At 44.1% G+C, this 27,858-nt stretch overlaps 1 long non-coding RNA gene across 2 annotated transcripts; it reads right to left on the reverse strand.

Moving 5' to 3' along the window:
• Window positions 1-1,242: 1,242 nt before the first annotated feature.
• LOC134478707 (uncharacterized) lies at window positions 1,243-18,324 on the reverse strand. 2 transcript variants are annotated; one of them, XR_010051490.1, is made up of 4 exons: window positions 17,919-18,324; window positions 14,172-14,544; window positions 13,496-13,678; window positions 1,243-7,164 (listed from the first exon to the last, which is right to left on the reverse strand). It is a non-coding gene; the product is annotated as an uncharacterized LOC134478707 (long non-coding RNA). The 2 variants fall into 2 exon arrangements; XR_010051489.1 differs by lacking the exon at window positions 13,496-13,678.
• Window positions 18,325-27,858: the final 9,534 nt, after the last annotated feature.

A 27,858-nucleotide genomic window follows, 5' to 3' on the forward strand; every position in this document is an offset into this window, starting at 1 on the left:
CCTAGATCTCAATGACTAACTTCAGAGAGCTCCTTCCCTGAGATGTAACCCGTGCATCTTTCCTTACGCTCTCAGTACCACAAGCATTTAAGAGATTTTCAGTACCACCCCAAACCTAGTATCTCTGAGCAAAAATATGAAATTTGAAAGTTAATTTCTTTCTTCTTCTTTTTTTTGGGGGAGCAGGGCCTCCTGGATGCTAAACAAGTGGTCTACCACTTAGCTATACCCCCAGTCTTAAAAGTTGCCTTTTCAAAAATAGGGAAATAGTTCCTTTAGATTAATTTGTAAGAAAGAATGACTTTGCAGAAATCCAGAGACACTTTGGGAGGACAAAGGATAATAAATAGGACATCCTGGGGGACCCTTTGCAGGCCAGAGTGGCTCCCCACATTCCAGGCAAACTCCAGGGTGTGAGGAGACTTAGACTGAGTAAACAAGGACTCTCTGCTGTCTGGAGTGGCAGTACGAGGGTGAGCAAATTTGAATATTTTAGATAAGATTCTGCATTTGTCACGCTGCTTCTTTGTAGGGAGAGACATTTCACTGTTTCTTTTAATGAACACTCTAAAGTGATTTATGACAATTCTGAGAGACACTCGTCTGGAATGGAGTTCTTCTCAGATTAATGATGATGGCAAAAAATAGTGTGCCCACATCTGTTGAGAATTAAAGGTTGTTGGAAAATGCTTCTCATAAATTGTTAATGAGGAATTCACAAAATTGTTCCTTCAAACTCCTCTACCATACTCCTCCCCCTTTTAAGAATAAAGCAAACAGTCAGGGCTGGGGAGGTAGCTCAGTAGTAGAGCACGTGCCTTGCATGTGGGGGACCCTGAGATCTATCTTTTGCACCACCATCAAAAAAACAAAAATTCAAAACACACACACACACACACACACACACACACACACACACACACTTGCACACCAGAAAAGATTAGCAATAGATGCATTTAAATGTGCACAATGTGAATCTAAAACGGTGGATCCTAATCTGTTCTTCTTAACAATCTGCATTCTGTATTTTCTACAAAGCACATACAATAAAACTGTTTAACAATAAACATCTTCATTTGCCTTTTAACAGAGCATCCAATTTTGAAGTCATTAAGCAAAAGCAAACCTCCCAGAAGCCCAAGAAATAAAGTCCAGAAGCCCGGCCAGTGGAGAGCCTCTCCTTCTGCCCAAGTGCCCCAGAGCGTAGCATGGCCCTGACAGCTCGCTGTGGTTCAGATAACAAACCAGAGAAGAAGAGAGGCTTTTATTTGAATTGTCAGCCTTAGCCTTGAGATACAGTGCAAATGGTTTTACAGCCAAATCACATCTTTGTGAACAATGTCACAAAGATAGAAAAGGAGCATATACATTTTTTCTTTTCTTTTTCTTTCTTTCTTCCTTCCTTTTTTTTTTTTTTTTTTTTTAATCTCACAGATGTCCTGAATAAAGTACACTTGGTTCCAATTTCATCTTGATAGTGCATCACAGATCACAGTGACAGCCTTCCTGGAAAAATCGCTGATCCTGGGTAGAGCTGGTTTTTTTCCACTCTGGGAGGAGAAGCTCTGCATTTTCATTAGCAGACACTCAGCCCAGAACCATTCTTACTATTTCTTACTGTTTTAAAAGCCTTCTTGGTTTTGATAGATTTCTTAGGTACCAGAATGTCCTGGCCTCTGGAGAGTGCAGATGGGACGTGAGCCTTAGCAAGGATCCTATCTAACTAAACACACCACGGTATCACCTACCATCTGCCACAGCATATGCTTAAAAAGGCACGATTTGCAAACTAAGTAGACAGGAAAACTCAGGTTTCCTTGGCACACAAGATCTCCATTATAGAAATCTCAGCTGTAATTTCAAAGGTGTCAAGAACCAAAATGATAATGACCTTCTGTAGGTCTCAGGCACTGGGACAGCTCACTCATTAAAAGGTCCAAACGATCTGGACGATGGATCACAGCATCTGAGTTGAAGATCCCAAGTAATCTTGGGTTGATCCTGGGGTCTGTAGGGCTAGGACCTGTCTGGTTTGGGGATTTTACCTAAAATAGGGCCAAGAGAAAAATTATACAAGGGAGTCAGAGGCAGCGAGGCTCCTGAGGGGAACACTGCATAAACAAGCTCTAGACAGCAGACGGAGGAGCCTGCAGGGAGGAAAAAAACAAGCACAATCCCTGTGGAGTTCACATCACCAGGACCATGAGTCAGCGTGTATCCGTTCTTGGTGTTTTTGGCAGAGGCGGAAGAGGAGGAGGAAAGCAGAGCAGAGGAAGAGGAGGAGATGACCTCATGTACCTCTCCAGCTCACCTGGGAACGCTAGAGCCCAGAAATAGTACTGTGTGGCTCTGATTCTCACGGTGCCCGGCATGGTGTTACAGGTGAGAAAGCAAAACCAGACGAGGGTCAGGGTGCTACCCTCTCCACATTGCGCGTATAGAGGAGCAGGCACATCGCACCTTCCTTTGACTGGAGGCTGTTTAATTCTCACATGGGCTCTGAAACTCTCTCAAGGATCCCACTGTGAACTATTCTTTAAGAGTTTCCCAGGTACCCGTGAAAAACTGGTAACATGACCCTGGACCCAGCTGGGACAGGATCATACATCTCTAAAGTGGTCACATGAATCTTTGGAAGTGTCTCAATTTGTTGTCCCTTTCCTCTTTTATTTGTATTCAAAATGTACACAGAACTCAACCAGGCTATGTGAGCTCCATGACTGATTACCATCTAGCAACCCTCTTCTGCCTGCATCAATATGGTAGCCTCCTAACGGGTCTCCCTTTCTCTACTTTTGCCTCTCAGCCCACCGTACCAACTCTCATCAAAACAGCCAGAGGGATGCTCTGGAAACCTTGATCATAACACATTACTACACCATCCCATGGTTCTTACTGGGGGAAAGCCAGAGTTGCTGTACAATGGACCTCCTCCACTGGTCCCTCCTTGCCCCCTCGTGCTCTCCTCCCATGCCAGGCATGCCTTCACTACAGGTTCTTTGCGTTTGAAGTCCCCGCTGCTGGGAAAGTTCTTCTAGTATTGGCTTCCTTCAAGTCTTTGCTTATGTGTGTTCTTCCCAATGGGGGCAGCCCTAATTCCTTAGGGAGCTGCACCTCACTCACCTTCCCTGGCACAGCCTCACTTGATTTTCCTCCGCAGTGCACAGCAGTTACCACCTGAAGCATTTGTGACTTTGCTTATTGTCTGCACCCCACGCCTAACCCAGAAGCTTCATGAAGGCAAGGGTGTTTGGTCCGTTTTGTTTACAGTTGTAGTCTTGGTACCTAGAATTATGATCCACACATAATAGGCACCTAAAAGTGTTTGTGAATTGAATTTGCCAAATTTTTCTAGAAATCTTGTGGGGAGTTTTCTTATGTACTGTATTATTCATTTGAAAGGTCATATCTGATTGGAACAGGAAAAACATTTGTAAAATCCTATACACACCCTCCGGGGGCTGCTCAGCAGTTTGCTCATGAAATAGGCTGTAGAAGAGGATGCCGAGGGTCTCACGGATTGAAATCACACAAAGAGAAGCTGCAGGTCCTTAATGTTCCTTCTCAAAAAAAAAAAAAAAAAAAAGAAAAGAAAAGAAAAGAAAAAAACAAACGATCGCCTTTTGGTTGAGGAAAGGATGTATCTTATCATTACCCAGGTTTTAGCTGGTGCAGTGGAAGTGTCATTTCCTCTCAATGGTTTTTTCTAAGAAACCACTTTTGAATATTTGGAATTATTTTACTGATGGATGAGAGACAGAGTCTCATTACGCTGCCCAGGCTGATGTCAAACTCCTGGGCTAAAGCCATTCTTTTACCTTGCCCTTTCAAGTAGCTGTGACTGCAGGTACAGGTCACATGCCCAGCCTGAGCACTTGGTAATTTCAGACAGAGCTGGGCATTCTGGAGCCTGCCTGTAGAGAAGGCTGAGGCAGGAGGCTCCCTGAGCCTAGGAGCTAGGGGCCAGCCCGTGTAACACAGCAAGATCCCATCTTGGAAAAAAAATTTTTTTTGGTTTTAAATAAACACAAAAGACAGATCTGGCATTAGCCAGGTCTCTTTGAGCCTATGTGTATTCTTGTTTATTTTCCATGAAGTTTATTTCATTAGAAACTTGGGTGGACATAGATGATGAAAGCTCACAGATTATCATTGTTTGTGTAGTTGAAACCTGCTGTGGGAGGCCTTTCAAGGTTATTACCCAATACTTTCTCTGCTCTTATTTACATACATCAGTCCCACTGGCTAAAAATCCATAACTATTCTCTTGACTTCTCTTTGTGAATTGATACTGCTATTGAAAATAACATCCTTGAAGACAGAGCAAGGTAATATTCATTCTTTAAAGAAGCTATCTTATTATGTTTACTTGGCTGTTATTTCTTATTTAGCTTAGAAGAGCTATAGTGTGGTAAAATGTTGTATCTTACATAATGATTATAATTTAAAAATGAAAACTACTAGGTATCTTTTCTTCTTTGGTTTTGCTGGCTGTGTGATTTTTTTTTTTACTCCATCTGTAAACATATATAAAACGAATAAGAGTAAATGAATTACAGAGCTATAATTCCATTGCGGGCTCTGGAAACAGCTTCCAGCCTCCAGAGCCAAGCTCTTACAGTCTGTAACGGATCAGAATTGCAAGGCAGAGTTACAGCTCCATTATTCCAGGTTTGCTTGTTGTTAATTTTATGGAGCACATAAAAGCTAATGTAAAGCATCTGTGGCATCCTTGACCCCTTTAAGAAACCTGTATCCATGGCAGCTGAGAGGCGGTAGCAGGAGGCTTTGAATTCACACAAAGCTTTTCAAGAAAAAGAAATCCCTTGTCCCTTGAAGATTTCTTTGATGCTACACCCACGAGGTCATAAGCTTGGGGTAAATTTCAGCCTATTAAATCAACATAAATTAATTGGCCTCATACTCTTGGCAGGTCTTGTACTCGGGGGCTGGATTACCATAGTGAATAAACAAAACACAAATTTGTCTGCCCTCATGGAGCTTCTTTATATTGGGATACGAAGTATGTGGCATGCAGCAACCCATTTTAGGCAAAACTGGTTACAAAATGATGCTTTAAGGGTAGGAATAGGACTCGCAAGACTGGGGATGGGGGATGCCCTTTTAAACACAATTTATATCTTTAGACTAACTGATAAGATAACATTTGAGCAGAGCCACAGGGGAGGTATGGGAGCAAATCTCTGGAGAGAAGAGACTCCCAAACACAAAGGGCAGCCTGTGCAAAGGCCCTGAGGCAGAGGAAGTAACAGTGCAATGTCAATTGTTACTTCCAATTGCATAGGAATGACAGGGGATAAGGTCCTCTATTAGTCAGTTTTCCCATTTTTGTGATGCAATACTTGGTACCCACAACTTAAAGGAGAGGTTTTATTTGGTTCATGATGTCAGAGAGTTCAGTTCATGGTTGGCTGGTACCAAAATACATACATCATGGTGGAAGGGCAGGACAGAGCAAAGACACTTAGTTCATGGCAGCCAGGAAGTACAGCCAGGGAATGGTGCCAAGGAAAAAGGAACCAGGGACCATATATGGTGCCCAAGGTCACACCTCCATGACCTCCCCTTGGGCAGCTTCTAGTCAATCAAACTGGCACAATTATCTTAACCATCACAAAGCCCCAGATTCAGAGGACTGGATCCTGTAGAGCGGCTAGGGCAAACCTTCTAGAGCTTTCAATGATACAAACAGCCCACTGCAGCACACATGCCACAGGTTTGCCCCCACTGCTGCAGCGTTTTCCAGATGAGGGGAAGGCCTTGGAATCCTCTGAGGAGAACGCAAAGTCACTGAAGAATTTCAGGAAGAGAAATGATTGTATTCTAAGAGATCATTAAGGTGACCTCAAAGAAAATGATGTCTGGAGGCCAGGATTTAAACAGATGAGTTAGAAGGCTACTGTAAAAATCCAGGTAAGAGATTAGAGGGGCTTAACTGAAAGTGGTAAGATAGATTCTATTTTTGGTTGCATGTTCAAGGTAGAAACAGCAGAACCGGCTGAGAGATTGGATGTGGGGTGACCCTAAGTCTCCACTTCCCTGAAATTGCCAAACCGAGGTACACACAAATCTTTGAGATTCCTCCCTCCTGCTTTCGGCTCTAACGAAGGACCCTCAACACTACATCACTGGTGACATTAGGAGCTTATTCCTCTGCTAGGCTTTATTAGCACTTTTATAGCGTGTGCAAGGGCACGAGAACATGATTCGTCTCCTCTTCCGTTTTCTTGAAACTCAACTTGTTACCACGGCGAGCCTTCCCGCTCAAGCTCAGCAGTTCTCCTGAGTCCCAAAACAACAAATGTCTCTGTTCTTTTCCCACCGCTGCCTCTGTGCATCATTTATGCCTCTTTCCCCCGTAAATTCAGATGTTTCTTTCCTTTGAACTCTGCATTAACTACAGCATGTTCAGGCTGATGCAATACTGCGATCTTCATGCTGACTCTTCTGTTCATGAATTTCCAGAAAGCTAGCAGCTAGCGGTGAGCGTCTTTTGTTTAATGTCATTAGCTCATTGCCCCTGACAGGTTTCTGACTTGCTTTCCAGTTCTTTTTCCTGTGCATCACATCACCTCCCTCCACCAAACTGAAATTGCTCAGCAAACTCTTGTTACACATTCTCACCCCACCTTCTTCTCTTCGGCGCAGATTTATATAACATTGGATATGCTAAGAGAACAGTGAGTGAAACAACCAAACAGAGGGCATGAATTGAGGAGTGTTTCCACGTTTTCCCCATTATCTGGTCTTTCCTGTGTAGTTAGGGAATTGAACACAAGAAGCTTCATTGTATAGTACTCACAAATACCACTGGGAGGGGTAATCCTTTACTCTAGAAATCTTTGTTTTTTTCTTGGTGTCAAATAAGCAATTATGTGTTAGTTGTTAGTCATTTATGCAATTCACTGGACTATTTATGGCTCTGTACTTTGTGTAGAACAAAAGAAGACTGTATTTCCTGGCCCCTTTTGGTTCGATGAGGCCACGTGACTAGTTCTGGCCAATGACTTGAGAGCAGAAGTAATATTTAGGATTTCAGTCAGCGCATTTAATTGCTGGAAAAAGATTCTATGGCCTTCCTTTCTCCTTGAGGATGCTGAGTTGTGGGTCCTCGATGGCTCTGAGGAGGAGCCCCTTGGAAGCCTGTGTTGGATAAAAACACAAGTGAGAAACCCTCACTTTGGCTGCCGAGATCTTATTCCTGCAGCATCACCAGTCTTTTTTGGTGGTGATGCTCAGGTTTTTCTAGTAAACAGGGGATGTGCTGCCATGGATGAAGTAGGATCCTACAGGCAAAATGGAGAAACACATGGAGGCTGTGATGCATTGGAAGTGTGGGCTCCCCCAGCTTCTCCCCGGTGATGGTCTCTGCCTAAGATCAGGCATCATCCTGGGTGCCTCAGAGCTGGGCTCCCTCTTGGTAGGGAGGGAATGTTCCACTGCATGTGGAAGCTGAGCCTAGAGGGATCAGTGGCTCTGCCCTGTGACATTCAGAGAGTGGGGCTCACGTGATCCTTTCTCCAGGTCTCTGGTGCTTATTCAACATGGGTGAGAAGCTCCTGGCAAGGTCAGGAGGACTGAACAAGGCCTGGTGAGGTGTAAGTACCACTGTGTGTCAAAGGAATGATTTCTAGCTTCCTGTAGAGACCATTAGCTAGATTGCAGTATCTGCTGCTTGTGCTGCCTTTGCCAGGATCATTGCTTCTTGCTTTGAACCTTGCGGGAAGGAGGAGGAGAAAAGGAAGAGTCCTTGGTCTCCCTCCCAGTTTGTGTGAAGCCTGGATAAAGGAGCCTGGTGTTTAGAGAGTCGCCTCGTTTTTAATTGGCAAGAGGAGGCTCGTGAGATCCCCTAGCTTTCTGCTTGTGTTATGATTTTGTGACAGTGTGAAGTCCATCTTTGAGCCATTATTGATCTCACAAGCTGTCAATAACTCAGAGACTTCAACTCTGATTAAAACCCACACTAGAAAATATTACCACAATCCAGTGACAGGCATGGAAGAGAAAGCCACAATAATACTGTTAACAACATGCCAGTTCCCAGGCCCTTAACCTGAGTGGCTGACTCAGTGTGCAGAAATCTCCCCAGGGTCATCACTGATTTAACAGCTGGGACCCAGCAGGTGCTTGGTCTGCCCCAGATGCTCACCTTTCCCCGCTGGGGGAGGGAGAGGGCTGAGGTGTGGCCATCTGTTGTGATCTTTTGGCAGGGAGCTGAGTCTTTGGCAGAGAAGGGAAGTCACCGACCAGCATGGCTAGGAAACTGCAGATAGGGGACTCAAAAGTTTTAGTGCAATCATTCCAATTAATTGCATTGTCCCCATTGGCCACTTTCCTTAAACCCTGTTACCTCAGAGTCCTCAAAAAATGATGTTGCCCTTTCTGTCACCAGATCTGTCCTGTGTCCAGCTCATCCAGGACATTTTTTACCACTTGACCCAGATATTGTTCCCTGAATACTGTCCGGTCAGGCACCAGCCTCCTTCCTGTATGGCCTGTCTAGGCAGCTTCAGCTCCTTGGGCTGAGTTGTTAATGTTGCTAATGGTTTAAGGTGTTACTCTTCTCACTCATCTGCTTGCAACAGGGACCTTTCAGCTGGAAACCTAAGGTGTTACTGCTTAGATTTTAGGGCATATAACAAAAGATGGGTGTGGGAGAGTAACACTCTCTTTGGGGGACACTTCAGATCACCTTGGGTAAGCAGCACATTCCTTTGTCTATAAGGCTCAGGGGAGTGATACAGACCTCTATTTGCAGTCAGGGCTATGTAGCTGTCTAGTTCTTTAGGATCTCACAAAATGCCACCTCCTCCAGGCTCTTTCTTTAACAAAGGTCACCACTTGCTGGCCTTCTCTTTGGCCTTATTGTCCATGGGTTCCTCACAGTCTAAATCAACTTTGCAGAATGCAGATAAACCTGTCCTTTAGGCAAACATGTAGTCAGGTGTCATAGTTCTGCCCAGCTGAAAAGCAAGAGTTATTCCAGTATTCAGTGGGCAAGTTCTTTTAAGAAATAAATTTGGTCCAGGCATGGTGGTGCACTCCTATAATCCTAGCTTGGGAGCCTGAGGCAGGAGGATAGTTGCAAGTTTGAGATCAGCCTGGGCTACAAAGTGAGCCAAAAGGCAGGCTGAACTGCATAACGGGACCCTGTCTCAAAAAAAGGGAACTTGCTGTATTGGAATAAGGATTCTGAGTCTGGGAATCTCTTTCTCTATCAACCATAAACACTAATCAGAGACTAAAATCTGATTGTAGTTAACATGGAAAAGATCCTGTGTGTTCTAATCACATGTGCACATACATGCCTGCTGGTACACACACACCCCGCAATCCCTAATGGGTAAGTTATTTTATATCAACTAAAAAGCAAAAGACTCTGGGGTTGAGTGACAATAGGTATAACATATTTGGGGGGAAATGTGACACACAAGTATTAAAGTCTTTAAAATGTGCATATCTGTTTGGGGTCTGTGCCTAGAACCCCAATCCCCCAAATGGGTGCACAGTGAAGGCTCAAAGGAATGAGACACTTGGCATGGTCTTTAGGGCTGCAGGAGGACTGAAATGCTCAGCAGAGCTCATAACCCTGCTAGCTGACCAGCTGACTGACTCTGGGCAGCCCATATTTAATCAGAACAAGCAAGGAGTTGAGTGGAAAATGCAGGAAACCTGAACAGAATCTTGGGAGGGGCTCAAGGACCCAGAAGAGCAACAGATGATGCTAATTAAGGAAAACTATCCAGAAAGTCTCCAGGTGGCCTCAGCTGTGGCCTGTCTTACCCCCTGAGGTATCTCATCATTCTCAGTTCAATCATGCCCGGGCCACACCACAGCCCTGCTTGTGTACTCAGCCTCTGTGGTCTCCAACACATATCCTTTGATTTAGCAAGCCTATATGTGGGAATTTATCCTGAAGTATTAATCAGTGATGCTCACAAAGAATTATATATAAGGACTTGTGAAGATGCTCATTTTAGCCCTTTTCATTTCAAAATATTAGAAATAGTTCATATGACAAAAAAGTAGGATTAATAAATGGTAAAATACTCAGAGCACATTGTTGAGTTAAAAAGTGGGTTATAAAGGATAGCTTAATCTGTTTTGTAAAGTGCAATATACATGATTATATATGATATATATTATGATATATATGGTATGATTATATATATATATATATATATATATGATTAAAAGGCCATCTACCAACACATTAATAGTAGTTATCTCTGAGGGTTTGCATGCATGTTTTTAAATTTCTTCTTTACATGCCAAATGGTTAAGATTTACTTCTTTTACAACCAGAGTCTATTAAAGAAGGTGGTTGGGGTGTAGGCTGTGTATTGAAAGGCACACTCTAACCCTGGGAGGGACAGTCCTTCTAGTCACCCCAGGACCCCAAGATATCAGAGCATCAAAAATACAGAATCAAAGACATGATTAACACAATTGTAAATGAGACAAATTGTAAATGAGACAAAAAGGGCCATACCCTTAGTAAACTGTGACACTTGCTAACCTCTGTTTTACAGACTCTCAATTGTATTTCTTTTATTGGCCAGCTGTTCCTGTGTAACAGCACATCCTAAACTTCAGAGACCTAAAGCACCAGTTGTTTCATTTGCTTATGATTCCGCTAACTGCTGAGCTCGGCTGAGTGGTTCTTGGGCTGGCCTTGCCAAGGGTCACTCATCGTAGTACATTTAGCTTGCCGGACAGCGGTGGGCTGTGTTCAGCTGCATTGCTGCCATGGCCGGGCCTCCCCCAACCCCTGAGAGTGCAGGGCCCTGCTCTGTCCTAATCACCTCTCCTGGACAGAAGCTGGGCGTCTTCCTTGGCTCCCCAGGGCTCTAGAGAGTGAGGAAGCAGAAGTTGCATTTCTACTGCATTCTCTTGGTGAAGAAAGTGGCAATCCTAGCCCAGACAGGTGAGGATGGGGCATAACCACCAATGAGGCCATGTGCTAGCAGAGGTTTGTCACTGGGGGCCATCGGTGGGCTGTCAAAATAGGCGAGGAAGAACATGCATTCCAGCAGTCTTTGAATCCTTTGAGGCCCTGAGAGATAGCATAGCTGCCTTTTACTGTGATAAGATATTTTAAATAAAATAAAAAATAAAAACCTAGTCCAATCCAGCCAGGAAACCGAGACTCTGATGATTACTATCCATAGAGGTTGTGTGAATGTTCTGGAATTTTCCTTTAAAAAGTAACAAGTCAAGGAACTGTATTTATTTGCAAAGAAGAAGATTTTTAAATGGCCAGAGCCAGTTTTCAATAAACAGGCCTCTGAGAATGAGGATATAATTGATTTTTAGAAAAAGTGTCTCCACCAGAAAATCACTGGCTTGACTTGATGAAGGACCAGTGCTGCTTATTTGAATTCTCAGCGGCCACAGTAAGGATCTTTCCTTTTTCTTTATAGTCTTACAGTAGATCTGGATGTTTTGTAAGGCTGAATAACCTCCCGCTTAAAAAATAAAGAAACCTTGAGAAGCAAAAAGATTCATGAGTCTTGCCAAACACCAAATGGCCGCCCCAGTTTTCCTTTTATAAAAAAAATTCACGGATGATCATGATTATGTCAGCTCCCTTGTTTGGAATTTAGGCTCGCGGAGAAGATTGTTCAGCTGAGATTTCTTGAGCACTTTTTTCAGGTAGATGGATTTGCTGTCTTTAGGAGCACGCAGAGCCCACTTGCTTGGACTTCCCTGTCACAGTGCCCCTAGTGGCAGAGGAGAAGAACGCACGCAGCTGGGCTCCAGCCCTAGGTGTACCCGAAACATTTATTCTTGAGGTCTCCTCTTAATTTTTAGATTTTGTGCTAATCTTTATTTCTGCTCCATGACTCACTCATAGTCGTTTTAAAAGAAAATGTGATGTTTCCAATTATTCATCTTCTATTCCTATGGTTCATATGGTGCATATCTAGATGTCCCCTGGCTAACAGGACTTTTGCGGAGGCAATTATATCCCAGCTGGATGGTACTCATCAGGGCAGAGGCGAATCACTGGTGTTGTGGCTTGGGGGTCTGTCTCCTTTGCTCCTCCCTTGATCCCTGTTTTAGTTACTTTCTTATTGCTGAGGCAAAACATCTGACACCCACGAATTAAAGGGTAGAAGATTTACTTCAGCTCACAATGTGTGGAGGTTTCAGTCCACAGTCAGCTGGCTCCCAGGCAGGGTGGCATCGCAGAGGAGAAACAGTTTGTGGCATGGCAGGCAGAAGACAGCAGCAGCCCGCCTGCCCTCTCTCCCTTTATAGTCCATACAGGCTGGAGCCTTGTTGATTGGGGCCACCCACATCCAGGCTGGGGGCTTCCCTTATCCACACCCATAACCCCAGTATCACATCCTTAGTCCGAATTCACAGGTCCATCATGGCCACCTTTGAAACTCTCTACCTGTGACTCCAGGAGGCTTTGGGGGGACATCCAGATATAAGCCATGACAACCCCTCTCTCTGCTTTCCACCTGCAATGCCAGGAGCTGTTTCCCCTCTGCCATGCCACCCCACCTTGGAGTTGGGTGACCATGGACTGAAACCTCCACAAACTGTGAGCCAAAATAAACTCTCCTTTAAATCATGGGTGTTGGATATTTTGTTCCAGCAACAAGAAAGAAGATGCCTATCCTGGAGGTAACCAGGACATTGCATCCCTGTCTTCTCCCCTCCACCCTAATTACTCTCCTCTGCTTACTGGACAATCTTTTGATGCTTGACAACACCAGTCATTTCCATCAGAACATATTAAATCCCTTCACCTTTACCTCCAAGAACATATTTTCCTGTTTACACATTTTGCAATGAGTTCTGAATTTTCTTCCTTCAAAGTTTTTCTCTTTTGTATATTCTCCTTCAATTTTTTTGGTACTGGGAATTGAACTCATGACCTCACACTTGTGAGGCAGGTGCTGTGCTGCTGAGCTATATCCCTGGCTCTCTTTCAATTTTAGGATAAAGTTTAGCACTCTCTCTTTATAGTTATCCTCCTAATCATCGCATAATAATTCTTCATAACTAATTGGTCCTGTTCTGAGCATGTGTTTCCTACCTACAGTCTGGACTCAGCCTTAGAGGCTTCCACCAAGCTATTCTTACCTGTTATTCTTTTAATTTCATTTGCTGCTCATTCTTAGCTTCTTTGACAACTTTCCTTACCTCATGCATCCTTTTGACAATTGTATATCTCAGGCTCCTATTTTAAGCCCTCTACATATTCTTCCTAGCCCAGCCTACCCACTTTCATGAATTCTGTTATCACTTACATTCTGGTTATTCCTAAGTCTTTTCCTATAAGGAGCACAAGCCCTTTACTGAGGAACAGAAGTTTATTTTTGTTAGCTTGCTGGATACCGCCAAGCAAATGCCCTGTGGTACCTCAAATGTAAGTGTTCAAAAATTCACTACATCCTCCACAAAATCTGTTTCTCCTCCTGTGTTCCCAACTGAACACCACCATCCTCTCACTTACCCAGGATAGGAACTTTGAAGTTATATTTGACACCTCCTCCACACTTCCCGAGTGTAGTCACCCAAATTCTGTCGAATCTAGCTCCAAACCTGTCACTTTTCTGCTGGTCCAGGATTACAGCATCTCTTGTTTGGTTCGTGGGGAAGGCCTCTCCCTTGTAGACAGCTGCTTTCTTGCCAAGTCCTCAGGTGAAAGAGACAGAAAGTTCTGGAATCCTTTCCTTTTAAAGGGCACTAACTCCATCATAAGCACTCTATCCTCTTGATTTCATCTAAACTCAATTATCTTCCAAAGGCCCCCCTTTCTCTTCTTTTTTCTCTTTTCTTTCCTCTTCTCCCCTACCTTTCCCTCACCTTTCCTCTCCTCTTTTTTTCCTCCTTCCTTCTCTTTCCTTCCTTCCTTGTATGAAGTTTGAACCAAGGGCCTAAGGCTCTTCACACTGAATTCTATCTCTAACCCTTTTTATTTACATATTTTTAAACTTTGAGACTAGGACTCCCTAAATTGCTAAACTGGCCAGGCTGAGCTTGAATTTACAATCTCCTGCCTCAGCCTCCTGAAGTGGTGGGATTAACAGGAATGTGTCATCACACCTAGTGAAAGCCCCACTTTCTAATGCTGCAACTCTGGGGCTTCTCCACGTGAATCCGGGAGAACACCAACATAGCAGTCTTACCTATGTCCTGGGTGCTTCCCTCACTTTCAGTACTGCCTTTCTTCTTCTTATTTTGTGGTCTTCAGGCTTGTCTTCCAAAAGGCACAAATGGCCAAGCATCCTCCCAGGAGAACCACCACGGTTGTGGGAGGGCAGAATCGAGCTCAGCCCGTCCATCTTTGCTTCCCTCAGTGACTCCTCTTTTCTTCCCACTCTCTTCTTTGTCCCCCTTGTGAAGACTCTGTCCTCTGTCCCCATGCTGCTCCTGTTTTGGGTCTGTCCCAAATAGAACGGCTTTTCTGAAGCCCCTCCCCAGAGAGGACCAGTCATTCTCTACGTGACATTTGTCAGTGGCTCTTAATGTCGGCTGCATATTGGAGTCACCAGGTATTCTCTAGAGAACCAGAACCAACAGGATATTGATAAGCAGTTGATATCATCTGCCACATTCACACGTGTGTAAAAGGATTTATTATAGAAGGATTTAATTTTGGTGATTGTGGAGGCTGTCAGGATATGGATTAGGAAAGCTTGAGTCTCAGTTCTGGGCTAAAGGTCAGCAGACTCCATACCCAGGAAGAGCTAGAGTTTCATTCAAATCCAAAGGCAGGAAAAAACCGACAGGCACCAAGCAGGAAGAATTTGGGGATGATCAGGCTTTTTGTTCTTTTCAGGCCTTAGCTGATTGGATGAGGCCTGCCCACCAGGGGAGGGTAATCTGCTTTATACTAATCTACTGATTTAAATCTTAAACTCATCAAAAAAATTCAACTGGAATAATGTCTGGACAAATATCTAGGCACGCGTTGGCCTGGTCAAGTTCATACATAAAAGTAACCATCACAACCAGGGAACTAACTATTAGAATATACTGGTTCTGCTGAGTCCCATCCAGGGGTTTTGTTTCCATTGGTGTGGGATAGAGCCTGAATATCAATACATTTTTAACTTTTCCTGTAGCCAGAGAGAAAAAGCCAAGAGAATTACATAAATAATTTAAACAGTTGATCCTCTCCATCTGGTGGTTTCACATCTGCAGACACTGAAGACTGACTTTAGTCAGTCGTGGATTTTGATACCCACAGCTGGTCCTAGAACCAGTACTTCAGGAATACTGAGAAATACCATAAAGATATACACACACAGTTACACGCGCATGTGTATTTTGTAACCTGATTATCAACATGACCTGCTTATGAGACAAGAGTAAGGCACACTTCTGAGTATGTCTGGCTGTTTGGGGGCCTAACCTTGAGGACTATGTCTGGTTCTAAGTCCTTTCGTCTTTTCCATGGGCCTCTGTACTTTTCAGGCATCCTCAACTAAGCAGCTTTGCTCTATTGTGCACTTCTGCCATGATTCTGTTTTGGAAGTAGCATACCATGGACTGAAGTCTCTGAAACCATGAACCAAACGAATCCCCCTCCTCCTTTAAGTTGCAGGTATTAGGTATTTTATCCAGCAACAGGAAAGCTGACTGATACACATACAGATGTAGAGCCTGTGGGCCCCCTGAGGGCAAGGGCTGCCCTTACCTCTAGTTCTCAGAACACTTCAAATGGTGGCCAGTTGATGCTTTATGCTTAATTGAACCATCTGGCCGCATAATTATTATGGGCTGAATTGTCTTGCCTAGAGTTGAAGTCCTAACCCCTAGTACCTTGAAATGTGACTTTGTTTGCAAACAGGGGTGGTGTAGATGTAATTGGTTAACATTGTAATGTTGGAAGGGGACTTCTGATCCATTGTGACAGATGTCCTTACAAGAGGAGAAGAAACAGACATGTGGGCCGGGGGTTTAGCTCACAGCATAAGTGCCTGCTTGGCAAGTACAAGGTTGTGAGTTCGATCCCTGGTACAGGTTTCAGAGGGAATGTGGTCTTGCTAGTGTTAGGTTTTCCAGCATGATATAGAGGCAAAAATAAAGAAAAAGAGGCCTTTCTTGAGGAGGAGTGCATAACTTGTGGGTCTAGATGCCTCCTCTGGCCAGATACAAAGGAGGCAGAAAGTTATACAACCTCTGGCCAGAGGTGGAGTTTGGGGTTGGCGTTGGTGACATGTGAGGAACTGACTGGAGTTTGCTTGGCGTGCAGGAAAGGAAAGAGGAAGTTGTAATCAGGGCTGAGGGGAGGAGGAGGAGGAGGAAGTGGTCATCAGGGAAAGAAACTGTTGTCTTCTGTTTTGGCTTCCCCCACCTCCATAATATTCAGTAATTTATACCAGGCAGAAACCTTTCAGTTAGCTGATACCTTATTTTCGACTTCCAGTCTCTGGAAGGCTAAGACAATAAATTTCTGTGTTTAAACTCTTCAATTTTTGAAACTTTGTTATGGCAGCCCTAAGAAATCAATCATATAGCCAGTTAAATTAAAGATGTATTCACAGGAAAGTGGTCTGTATTATATTTATGGAAAGAGCAGGATAAGCAAGAATTGGTTATTCTTTCAGTATGAAGGAGTGTTTAAGGTTACCGTCCTCCTTCCCTGCCTTCCTTCCTCCCTTCCTGCCTCCTTTCCCTCCATCCATTCTTTCCTTCACAATCCTCAGCGTCTGAGTGATCTTGTGATATAATCAGGTCCCTTGAGTTGAATAACTTTTCAGAAACGATCACCTGGACTGATGACTGGTATCACCCTTAGTCTCACTAGAAATTAATAAGCTGACACCTGGCTTATCAATTTATCCTTTCTTCCCCAAAGCTCAGGCCACCCAGGGTCCATTCATCAGAGCACGTTTCTGGATCTGTAACTCAGGCTGGGTCTGTGGGCATGGATGTCCCCACCAAGGTCAACAAGAGGCGCTGCCAGCTCAGCCATCTGCCCCTCGCTCTTTGACGCCTCTTTAAATTAAACCCCACACCCTGTGGTAAAATTGCTCTTGCTCTATAAATAGCCAACTTGGCTTGAGTTGCACTGAAAATGCTGCAGAGGGAGGGTGTCAGAGGGAAGAAAAAGGAAAAGCCACAGACTCAAGGGCAAATTTCCTGCCCAGTCTCTGAGGAATCCCAAGAATTCTGCGTGTAAATTCTCTTGGGCCTCTCCCCCTCTTTTCTGGTGACCTCCTTTCTTAGGATCTCATCACCAAAGGGAATGGTCCTCTGTTCCTTCCCCAGTGGTTTCATATTTGAATTCATTTTTGGATCAGGATATTGCTACAATGGTACTTTTAAGCCCTTTCCCGTGGAGTAGGCATGCTTCTAATTTCCATCCTATCATAACTGAATTAAAATGGAAACCTTCCATAGGCAGCACATTGTTACGGACGCTTTCTGCACCCACGCTGTCGTTATAATATCATAATATAATTTTATGACTGATTCGTCTACAATTTTATAGGGCTGCTACAAACCTCACATCTGCAGCCCGAGCTGCAGCCCGATAGCTTCCTAACTTCCTTCCGGACTACTTTTGCTGGGTTCTCTGTCTCAGCCCTGATGGAACGCTCTTTCCTGCTGCTTGTCATGCTTAGGTTGCCTCCTCGTGGCCCTCCCAGCTTCTTGGTCAGTAAGGTCCTCCTGGATCTTTGGGGGGCTATTTTTCAGAGGTTGAGCCTCATGCATTCCCATGACTCGCGTTCTTCCTGTCTCTTCTGGCCACACACACTTGAGTTCCTGCCCTAGATAGGTGCTCCCCTCCTGACCCCCAGCCCTAGTAATTAGCCATGTGCCAGCCTCTAAAACTGGCTCCGCCTTTGTGCCCCACCATAGAAAGACAGAAAGGTGAGACTTCATCAAGGGACAAGAGTCCTGGCTCCACTCATGAGACTCACCTTCTAGTCCCCAGTTCTTCTATCCTGAAAGAAGCCCCAACTCCAAATTCTCATAAGGGTGGGGCATGGCTTTTTCCAGGTGAATCCTCAAAAGGGCAGGAGCAAAATGCAGAGGACCTGAGGCGTGGAGGGCTTCTCCAACCCATATTCCTCAGAAGCTGATTTCCATCTCTTTCTTCCGGAATCTGGGATGATTTTAAGGTCAAATACAGCATCTGTGTGATTCACGGGTACTCATTTCCCACTACTGGGTGCTCTCCTGGGGATTAGAAAAGCAGTCTAAAAAGGCCAGCGCCGTGGGATGCCCAGGATGTTCTGAGTTGCTTTCCCAGGCCTCCCAACCTAGCGGGTGTTTCTGGGGCTTTTGTGCAGCATCATTTTCCCCAAATGTGCTCTGGGATGAGCAATCTGGCACCATCTGGGATGCTTGTGAGAAATGCAGGCTCTCAGGCCCCGCCCTTGATGTACTGAACGGGAATCTTGCTTTCACCAGGTCTGCAGGTAGCTTGGAGAAAGGGGCTGGAGATTGTGTTTGAGTCACTGAGGCCGCACACCTGTATGTGCAGGGGGCCCGCCCTGTGCCCCTGGTGCGCTGCAAGGAACACCCTCGAGAATGTGAGCAAGCTAAGTGCATTTAGAGGTTATCAATGTGTCAGCAGAGCGACCTCTTTATGGGGATCATTTAATTAATGTTAATTGCTCTTGGCCTATTGTGTGACTGCTGCAGGATTTACAGAAAATCACCATTATCTACAACCCCATAAAAGACTCATTGCTTTTAGAGGCCTTGTAACTCATGCCTGGAGACGCCGCCTGATACTTGTTATCATCTTGTTATTATCGCCAAGATGTATAAATACCGTGCACATTTGCATAATTCTCCAAGGCAGCCAGACACTCCATCTCCTGGGGTGGTGAGGAGGGGGCAAGGCAGGTACTCCCAGGTGAAAAGCCTGCTCCTCAGAGGCAACAATCGGGGTGGCAGTTGGGGGAGAATTTGCTTCATGAAGAGAGATGATTTATCCAGGTTTGCTTTCCAGTTCTGTGCTTTCATGGACCACATAAATTTCACTGTGGTTGTTGCCTTCAGCCCAGCTGTTGGAAGTGGTTTCCCTGTCACTGTGACACCCATCCCTCTTCCCCTCTGTGGCTCTGGGGTCAGGGAGAGAGGGGTAAGCTGGGGAGTAACAGGAGTGACACTGGCTCGCTACCAAAGGGTGATCAGAGAAGACTGAGTGCTTTCCCAGGGCCAGCACCTGTGCCCATACAGGTGCCAGGCCAGAAGGGGATAGGGACATGGCTCTCGGTGCTCAGCCAGTGTCTGAGGTCACAGTTGTTGGCCTTTTAAACCCTGGTCTTTGCTTCCTTTCTTCCTTTCTTTCTCTACTCTCTTCCTTCTAAGAGGGCATTGGTGTATTTTGGACTCATCACACTCTGCTTCAATTACCTTCAAGAGGAGCTTATTTCCCATATTTATTGCCCTCCTGAGAGGACTTGGGCCTTGAAAACATTCACTTCTCAAGCCTTGAAAAATCATTCTTCACAGTTATTTTTTCCTCTAACCTGAAGGCTGTCTCACTTTCCAATCTAGGAAAAAATCTCTTTCCTGATGCTGAGACTCTCTATTCCCATGCAGTTTGAACCTTCCCCAAACCCACAGCACCACTGGCTGGCTCAGGACAAAGACTAAACCCTACTCATCTTCCCTAAATTGACCTTAGTTTGGAGGGGGGTTGGAAGTTTGTGGTTAATTTATGCCCTTGATAATTGTTTTAATCCTCACTAAAATCCTGCAACTCTAACTGGGTCAAATATCTTAATGCCCATTTTACAGATGAAAAATACTGAGGTCATAAAATCTTTCTCATGGAGCAGGAACTGAAAGGAACACCCATTGTTTCAAATCTAGAAGATCTGAGGCCTCCCAGGGCCTCTAGCCACAGTGGACCTGGGCTCTCTGCAGCCTCTGGTTCTTAGAAACCAGGTGGCAGGGAGCCCTGTGCACCAGCCACTAAGTCCTCTCATTCTACCCAGGGAGGGCTGGGTCATGTGTGGTTTGCTGCCCTGACACAGCGCATGGACAGTGTCAGACCCTCTCCCAGTCTATCCTTGCCCTTCCCTGAGCCACGGCCTACACCAGCGCTCTGCTCCGCCCACAGCTCTCCGGGCTGTATGGCAGTCACTCTGGAAGTGGTGACCCATTTTTCTACACTGAGCAGCACGTATTGTCTGTGGACCCTCATGCCCAAATGATCCAAATTCTCTGAATTCCATTTTCAATGTCCTTGTCATTTGCTATGTGTCCCAGTTCTGCGGCATCTGTTGATTTGGAGATCTGAATTTTTGTCTTTTCCCTTCTTTCCATGTGTGGATGGAGTGATGGAGATTCAGAGTCCTGGGAAGCAGTGACTCATCACTCACGTGTTAGTGAGCACTTTTCTTGTCCCAGTCCCACTGCTGGGTGCTGGGGACTAAAGCTGGCTGCAGCCAGGTGAACCCTGCCCTCCAGCAACCAACGTGGGAGCAGCAACTCCCCTTCCCAAAGCACAAGGGCCAAGAAGGGGGTGGCACTGAACACAGGATCTCTTCTGCATCCTGCTAGAATTGGCTTCCCATGGCAGGAAGGATGGCCAGTCTTGATTGCTGATAAATCCCCAGCACCTGAAGAAGGCCTGGGTATGTTGGTGCTCAGTAAGTACTGAGAGGAGGGGAGAGGAGAGGAGGAGAAAGAGGGGGAGAGGGGAAAGGAAAGGAAAAAGTTTGAATTGTATTTAAATTGCATTTTTGGGCCAGGTTCTCTGTTTTCTTTATCAGTGTCCTTGCCATGAGATTAGGCAATTCCTCCATGGGAGGAGGATAACTTCCGGCCACTTTACCCTGGGATCAGCCTGTGGCTTGCTTTGACGAATGGCACACAGGAGACTATTAGTGACGATGAGTTACCTTGGAGGGTTTGGGTCTCGGTCACTGCCATGAGAAGAGTAGCCCAATCCAAGGAGGTTGTGAGATATTAGAGGGGCTCCAGACCTGACACCCTCAGGATAGACCCAACCTCCCCAGCCTCCACAGTTACGTTACCCAGCTCAGTCCACCCCAGATGCCTGAGTGAGGGAGCCAGGCGAGATCAGTGGAGCTGCCCTAGCCGAGCCCAGCCCACCACAGAAGTTGAGACCCCCTTTCTTTCTTTCTTTCTTTTCCCCCCTAGGCTTTGTGTGGATCTGGTTCCTAAGCTGTCATTCACAACCCTTTGTTCTACAGCCCCAGATACAGTCACTGGTAAAAGTCTACATCCAGAATTCAAACTCAAGATTTCATCCGTTCGTTGAGAGCCCCCTGTACTATTCTAGACATCTGCAAATACAAAAATATATTGTCTTATTTTATGGTATATATATTATTTTAATCACCACAGGGGGTTTAAACAAAATTACTGCAGACACAAGCGAATTTTTCCCCATAGAAGAATCTGTAACCTGTGCGCCACCATTACCTGTATCCCATTTCCATAAACAGCCTCACCCTGGACACCAGGGCATGCTGGGGCCCTGCTGAGTTGCAACTGGGGCTATGGAGGCTGTCACACTGTGATTTTAAACTGGGTCACTCAGTAGGGTGTCAGGAGCACTGCCCTCAACACCGAATGGTGAACAGGCACATTGTCCAGGGTCACAGCTTTTAAAAGATCTTTGGCAAAAAGTTCTATTAACATGTAGTCGATTAATATAAAGTTCAATAGTGTATAGTGATAAGCTCATTTCAAATATTTTAAAATATAAAATGTTATGAATACCATGGAAATGGGGATGAAATTTTAAGATTAAAAAAAATCTCAAAAGATATTTGGAAGTCTCAGCTTTGGATCCATTCTCAACCCTATTAAATCTTCTTTTACTTTGTGGGGACTTTGTTAGAAAAGTTAGAGAAGCATCTTCCCTTTCATTCTGCTACAGTTTATATCTCAAATGTCCCCCATGTATTAAAAGCCTGGTCACCAGCCTTTGGTGTCATTAGGAGATGGTGGAACCTTTGGGATGGGGTCTAACGAGAGGAAGTTAGGTCTCTGGGCCATACCCTTGAAAGGGTTATTTGGATTCCCTCCCCTTTCTACCATGCTCTCTCTTTTGTTTCCCAGTCAGCATGAGTGAACAGCTTCCTCCACTATGTGCTCCTACCATGAGCTACTTGACACAGGACCATGGCAACAGGGCCAAGCAACTGTGGACCTCTGAAACTGTGCCAACATAAACCTTTCTGCCTTCTAAGTTGATTTTCTCAGGTATTTTGTCACAGGGCGGCGAAGCTGATTAAATAGACCTCCTTTCTTTCCATCCTTTCTATCATTTACTCATTTAATTAATTTTTTGGCAAAAGTACAGTTATTATATTCCTATATAGTCTCTTTGGACTCCTTTTTGGTTTTAGCAGTTCCATCCTAATGGCAATGTCATCCCTAGGACTCTCTTGTTTAGAGAGGCTGCCTCACCAAAGAAAATTACCCCTGGTTTCTTCTTCTAGATCAAGCTCCAGAGTCTCATGCTTGAAGCATCCAGAATTCCCTGCACAGAATCTGCATGATATGTACATCCTGGGCTCATGAGGCCTTTCCTCATAAGGCAGATCTTCCCACAGGGTGGGGTGGGGTGGATGGAGTTGGATACTAGGTCAGTGTCTATTGACAGAAAAGCATGCTGTCATTGTTGTAGTCAGGGCTTGTACACAGAGAACATTTAGAATCAAGACATGGAGTTTATAATATTACTTTTATAATGGTCACTGGGTGTTAACACAAGAAAATGCAGGAAATTTGTCCGCAACACCAAAGACATAGAATATTTAATCAAGGGCCTAAATCCCATAGCAATGTCCCACGAGTCCAGATGAAAACCCAGAGCTTATGACAATGTCTCCCAAGAGTCCCACTGGAGTCCTGAGCCCACAAGAAGGACTCATGCCAATCTCTTTTGCCAGGAAGAAATGCCAGGAAGGCCCAAAGGTCAGCAGTGGAAGCCAGAAAGTCCATGCCAGTGGTGTAAAGGAGCTGTGCTGGTGGGATGAGGGTTCTACGCTGGAGCCGAGAAGCCGCACCCACAACAAAGACCAGGGCTATCCTAAAAGGCACCACAGCCATCCTCAGCGACAGGGAGGCCCCGAGCTTCTCCGATGACAAGCACAGTTAGGTACATGCCAGGAAGCCAGCGTGACGAGTTCATCCTGGAGACCAAGTGGCACACGTCTTCCCCTCCAAGCCAATGCTCAATGTGAGGGCCAGAGTTTCTCCAGGAGAACAAACGGCTTGAACAGCAACACATAGGAGAACCCACAATGCCACAATGCCACAATGCCTCAACATCTCAACGCATTAATGCCTTCCTTCTCCTTCTCCACCTATTTATGCTGGCAACTTTCCTCAGGTGGTGCATCTTCGCTCAGTGCCATGCTGATGTAATCCAGCTGGTGTTACGTTGACCACCAGTTCTTAATCCATCAGTCACCCAAACAGCAAGGAGCAGCTTGGGAGAGAGAAACGAATGGCTTATAGAGCAAGTATTTTTTTTTTTTTTGACAGAGGCTCAATGTGTAGGTCAGGCTGGCCTTGAACTTGTATTGACCCTCCTGCCTCAGTCTCCCCAGTGCTGAAATTATAAGCATGCACCACTACACCTGGCTTAGGCCACCACTTTTGCTCTTGTTCTGGGGTCACATCTGTTTAAGGTAACCACAGTTCTAAGTACACACGCAACTCTGGCTTGCCCTGCTGACCTGGTGCCTCTCAGACACAGAAACACCAATTAATGACAAAATTGTGGCAGTATTTCTGGGCCTGCTTTTATGCGTAGATGTATATTTTTCCTCTGTAGAACTCTTTAGGTCATGAGGAGACTTAAACTATTCATTTGAGGGAAAAGTGTAAAAAGGTCAACATGACCTCTGCATGTGAAGGGATTTCTTTTCTCAGAAAAAAACTCTGTACCCTGTACACTGACAAATGGGCTCCTCTGCCCTGTTTCAGGCTGTTGCTCTGTCGTCGGTACAAGCTCCTTTCATCTACTAGAGTCCATCCAATAAAATGTACTTAGAGCTGACACGGCAGGTCCTTGTCTCTTATTTTGATATGTTGTGGGGTTTTATTTTTGGTTGTTTTGTTTTTATGCTGGGGATCAGACCCAGACCCATGCCAGGTAAGCACTTTATCACTGAGCTACAGCCCCAGCCCTGAGCCCTTGATCTTTCTGCAGGAAAGACATTAGTGCCAATTTGAGGGTCCCTCTCATTGTTCCTTTCAGCATTAAACATTTTTAAATTAATGACTTAAAAATAAGTTTAAGTGGTGCAAAAGTGCAAAGGTACAAAATGGTATACATCTTAGTGGAAATTAAGGCACCTGACCACTCTTCTTGTCTTCTTTTCTGGAGGCAACTACATTTCTGCTAAATCTGTCATGGGATCTTCTTTGCAAGCAGATCTTTTCTTTCTTTTTAACCACAAATGAGGGTCTAGGCACGTGCGTGCCTGGGGAGGCCCCCATATCTAACAGGCACAGTCACATGCTTCCCCTTAATGAGGGCATAACCTACACTGAGGGCATTTGCATTTGAATTACAGGTGGTACAGCAAAGCTTGGGATTCAATAGTGTGTGTTATTTGGTGAAAACTACTCAGGAAAGCCTTCCCTGATTCGCCTAGCCTGACACCTGTTTAATATGACCCATGAGCTATGATGTTTTATATTTTGAAAGAAAATCAACAGGATTTTATGTTATGTCACATAAAAATGATATGACATGCGACTTTTGGAGTTTGTAAATAAAGTTTTATTGAAACACAGCCCCACTTGATCATTATATATTTACTATGGCTGCTTTTGCTTTGTATACCACGGAGTCAAGAGATTGTGACAGACACTGACTGGATGTGAAGCTGGAATTTCTTTTCTTTTCTTTTTTATTTTAAAATGAAACAAAAAGACCAATAAAAACAATGATATGGAATTTCAAAACAAGATTGAAATTTCTTTACCATATGGAACTTTATTTTAAAAAGATTTACTGACCCCTGGCCTAATCACAAATATAGTTGGACACTTTGATTTTTAAAAATTTGTAGTGAGAGTATACCAGTACATCTTTTCCTTGTGAGAATTAAGAAATTATTCTATGTATTTGCCTCACTGAGAGAATTTTTGACTAGGTTAAATCTGGCATAAGTTAAAAAAGAAAATGGATTCTTTCATCATATTTGAAATCCAAAAGCCAACAATGTACTAATTATCAAAAACTACTTAAAAGTTCAATCAAAAATAGTCCTACTAATGGATTAGTGTGAATAACTTCCTAAACCTTTTTTGTAAACATGTTCTTAATTTGGAAATTAGCTGTACATTAGTGGATAAAATATGAAAGAGTTTTTACTCAAAGGAACTGCTGTTTGGACCTCTTTATTCTGAGAGATGAATCAAAGAGCCCAGACAAATGGCCTTTTCTCAGGTCTAGAGTTGAGACAGTCAGTCCTTATAAAGTGATATTTAGAGAAGCATCATGGTTCACAGGTTTCTTGACTTTAAATATCTAAAAATTAAAAGTTATGACTGTAAGAAATGGTGTTTTTCCTTTTTTTTTTTGCAGTAGAAACAACAATAATATGCAATTGCCCTTCAGTATCCACAATTAATCCCAGGTCCCCTGTAAATGGGTAGCTGCTCACGTTCCTTAAAATTTCATAGCATTTGGTATGGTGGATATAATCTACACATATCCTCCTGTGTAGTTTAAACCATCTGTCCTTTACTTAAAATACCTAATACCATGTGCAAATAGTTGTATTTGCTAGGGAACGATAACAAGAAAAAAAGTCGGTACGCAAGCAGGACAGGTGCAAAGTTTTTGGAGTATTTTCATCTGTGGTGATGGAATCCACAGGCACAGAACCCTTGGATGTGGCAGGCTGAAGGTACATGCAGTTGTTTCCCTCCAAGGGTCTCAAAGTGCTCTTACTACTTAAATAAATAATGGCAGAATGTTTCAGTAATTTTCTTTTTAGAAACATCAGGTCACGGGAAGTTATGGTTTCAGATCATGTATCTATTCTAACAGGCATCAACAGCACTAAAGAGAAAAATAGAACCAACCAGAAACTTAGCTAGAAGAGAAAATATTCTGTCCAGCTTCACTGGTCTTTGGTCAGCCTTTCGGAAATGGGTGTAAGAGTGGCAGCTGGAAAAGGAACAATAAGGATTATAGATAAGAGATTAAAAAAAAAAAAGTGTGGTCTCCATTCTGGAAAGCCATCCATCTACAGCGCCTCTGAATTGTTTCATCAAGCATGAAATGATCAATATTTGATGTTACATGAAGTTTTGGGAGAGTAAAGGCAATACCAGACGAGTGTTCATATTCTTTCCAAGGAGAGGACATTGAGGATCAGAGATTACTTTATCTGAGTTAGCGGTGCAAGCTGCCGCCATTACGAGACATTTCAAAACAGCGAATCAGCAGTTCAGGTTCCTTCTGCAATCACGCATTGAGAGCCTCCTATGTTCAAAGCATTATCCCAGACACAGTGGAGGAAAAAACAAATCAAACAAAGATTGTGCAAAACAGAACTCTTGCTTTCCTGAAACCAACAATTTAGTATGGATGGGATCCAGCCCACCAAGGCTCTCTTGATAACACCATGTGGCGTGCTGAATGGCAGGCCCAAAGAGATACAGAAAAACTTATGAGAAGCTATTTCACACCTTATCTTCAGTAAACGAAAGAGAAGGGTTTCATGGGTGGGGATGTAGCTAAGTGGTAGAGCACTTGCCCAGCACATGCAAGGCCCTGAGTTTGTCCTTGGTGATCCTATAGCAGCAGCAGCAGCAGCAGCAGCACCCGCCACTACCACCTCCAAGAGTTGCGATTGGAGTTCAGATGGAAGTTTCAAAGTGACATACATGAGCGTTGTCTTGTGTGAAAGAGTTATGTGCATTTACGTGTATTTTGCTTCCAGAACTGGAGGAGATGCCAGGAGAGAACCCACCTAGTGTAAACCTTTCAAGGTACATCAGGAGCCTGCACTGATAGGCACCATGGGGTGAGTCTTTTTTAAAACAGATTTAAATCTTTAATTAAATGTTTCTTTTAAATCTTTGATCCAACTGAAATTTACTTTAATGAATTGTGGATTTCCCCTTCCAAATAACTAATGGACTCTTCTCCATGTATTGAATAATGGGTTGTTTCTTTCCCCTGCGGATTTATCAAAGTATTCATGATCACTATTTCCTGAATGCCCCTCCTGTGTCAGATGCTTTGATATATTATGTAATGCACTCACATGTTTCTTAGGTGACCTAGAATTTTCCTTCAGTCAGTTTTCTATCTTCTGAATCCTGCTGAGAAGGGGCTTGCCTTGACAATAAGACTTGGAAAATGATGGAACTCATTTTCCCAGCCTCTTCTTCACTAAGGTTGGGAGCAACCAACCAGTAAACTGACCCACTCTGGACTTTACAACTGGATCTGTTGATGCAATGAAGGTGCATCAAAAAGGGCCATGCCAATGGACAATGCCAGTCCTGCCTAGGAGTGAGGATGGCACTGCTGGTTGTGGCCTGCAGTGTGCGTGTGACTTGTGCTCTTCATGTGTTCTTTGATGACATACATTTTTGTGGTCCTGGATTCTGCTCAGCTTTCTTTGTTCTCTCTTTTCTCAAGTCTAATTCTCTACCCATCTCGGAAATTTTGTAAGCTACTCAATATCTTGAATAAATTCTTCAGCTGCCCCAATTAGCCAGAGTATATCTCTGTTGTTTGTCACTAAAAACCTTCACTGACACATGTAGGAAGTCATTTGATTCTCAAATCCTTATCCCTAAGGATACATATCACCACCTCTATTAGATTTTAGGTAATTGATATCCATTAAGAGTATCAACTTTCTTAAGGTATGCAGTTAGGAA

This window comes from Cavia porcellus, unplaced genomic scaffold (genome assembly GCF_034190915.1).
Source record: "Cavia porcellus strain 051 isolate PalLab524CR breed Dunkin Hartley unplaced genomic scaffold, mCavPor4.1 scaffold_14, whole genome shotgun sequence".
Lineage (NCBI taxonomy): Eukaryota > Metazoa > Chordata > Mammalia > Rodentia > Caviidae > Cavia > Cavia porcellus.